Source organism: Propithecus coquereli, unplaced genomic scaffold (assembly GCF_000956105.1).
Source record: "Propithecus coquereli isolate 6110/MARCELLA unplaced genomic scaffold, Pcoq_1.0 Scaffold165, whole genome shotgun sequence".
NCBI lineage: Eukaryota > Metazoa > Chordata > Mammalia > Primates > Indriidae > Propithecus > Propithecus coquereli.
The window spans coordinates 4,281,296-4,283,316 of record NW_012141080.1 but is presented as its reverse complement, the minus strand read 5'-3'; the positions used below and the strand labels follow the sequence as shown (position 1 = coordinate 4,283,316).

Below are 2,021 nucleotides of genomic sequence, written 5' to 3'. Positions count from 1 at the left end.
TTCAAACACTGATACATTCTTGGGTGTGATCAAGTAAATGGGACATCAAAGTTGGACATTTACACTTAATATACCAGGCAGTCCTATAAATCATCACAAACTCAAGTGAACAATTGCTCTAAATGCCAAACTCTCAGTAATAAAGATGTTACCATGCTGCACTCTTTTCAAGTATAATAGCTTTCTTCCCTTTTCCCAAGTTTAATATATCTTTTTTCCTCCTTGACTGTAACAAAAATAACCTTATCTGTTTTTTTTTCCTTCCATTTGATTCTTTTTCTGGATGAAGCTACTATCTGACCTCCAACCAAAAAAATATCTAAAATGTTTCCTTTCATACGAAAGACAAGTCAATGCCTAAACCAGTTATTTAGAAAGGTCATTTTAGGACAAACTCACAGAGATTATGGTAGCCTTTTGAGGATCCAAAAACCAGGAAGCTAGGAAAATACCAAACTAATTCCAGTAGTAACTCGATCCCCCCGCCTCCCATTCCAGAAATGGCTACACGTTATTAAGTATCTGCAACGATGAGCAGACAATTCCCTGGGCCCTCCAGAGTTCCCCCATCTTTAACACCTTTGCAAAGTAGGAGTATTGTTCATATTGCATAGATGTGGAACAAGAGTTCAGGGAAGGCAAATAACTTGCCCAAGTTCAGATGGGAAGTGGTTAGCCCAGGTTTCAAAACTAGGTCATGTCTGCTTCGAGAGTCAGTATTCCTCTCCTGCACCTTTCCAGATAGAAACCCGCTACCGATCAAGCTTGCCCTGACTGTCAGCAAAGCTATTTTCAGCAATGGTACAATTTCACCACGTGGGAGCAGGCTCATCAAATGAGAGACTGCATAGAAAAGCTCTGAAGAAGTGTTACTATCATTCACAGCTGGGGGAAATGAAAAAACTAAAATAATCAAATCTCTCCTGTTGTGTTATCTTGGGAGTCAATCACCGTTGTAAGCCAGCCAACTTCAAGTTTTCTGGGGTGCTCCCACCTCAAATGCAGGTACCGAAGCAGCAGGGCCTGTGATTTGAGTTGTAGCTGTTACAACAGATGAGCTGTATTCTCTTAAGTTTTTAGAGAAGCAAAGTGGGGAGTTAGGCCAGCTTCTTTCTCTATGAATTTCCTCTTGATCGCAGGATTGAATATGTACTTAAAGTAATAGACACTTTTAGATAAATTAACTTCTAAGGGAAAGGGACATTTCGAAAATTAAATTATGGCACATGAAGCAACCAATCAATTAGCAATCAATACATACCCAATAGTCATGCATATGAGATGAAAAGGCAATTCTTTAAAAAAAAAAAAACACACAAATGGCCAGACATATGAAGAGATAGATGATCAGTCTTACTAATAATCAGAGACAGGCAAATTGAAGCAATACTTTTTTAAAAACTTCTAACTCCCAAGGTTGGCAAGAATGCTTGGCAAATGGGCACTCAAGTTGGTACAACCTTCCAAGGTGCGGTTGGATAAAATGAATCGAGATGTTAAGGTTAAAAAGCAAATCCCTTGATTCAGCAATTTCACTTCCACAAAATAAAACTACAGAATAGTCACGGACGGTTACAAACATTTAATTACAAAATGTTCATCTCCATTTCATAGTCATTAAAAAGCTGGAATCTACCCAAATGTGCCACACAGGGAGAATGATTGGAATCATATCATGGAATACAATGCAGCCATTTAAGATGTGGAATATTTCATGACACAGAAAGATACTCACAGTCCATAAATAGAAAAATCACAAAAGAAGGGGGGGAAAATGCTTAGAATCATATATGCTAAGTATTAACAGTGAGAATTTTGGGTGATTTGTTTTAACCTCTATTCATTTTTATTTTTACTTAACTGCATTTTCTAAATTTTCCATAAGGAATACATGTTTAATAACAATAATTTTTTTAAAAAATTTAAGGCATATAAAGATCATCCAGCCTAATACCCAGCATATATACAAGCTTGACAAATGCTAGTTCCTGGAATTCTTCCCCAACTCCTGTTTTATGATA

At 37.1% G+C, this 2,021-nt stretch overlaps 1 protein-coding gene across 1 annotated transcript in view; it reads right to left on the bottom strand.

The window, feature by feature from the left end:
* The window catches only part of WWOX (WW domain containing oxidoreductase), a 969,168-nt gene that overhangs the window by 943,992 nt on the left and 23,155 nt on the right, over window positions 1-2,021 (bottom strand). The gene's annotated exons all lie outside the window — the stretch shown is intronic.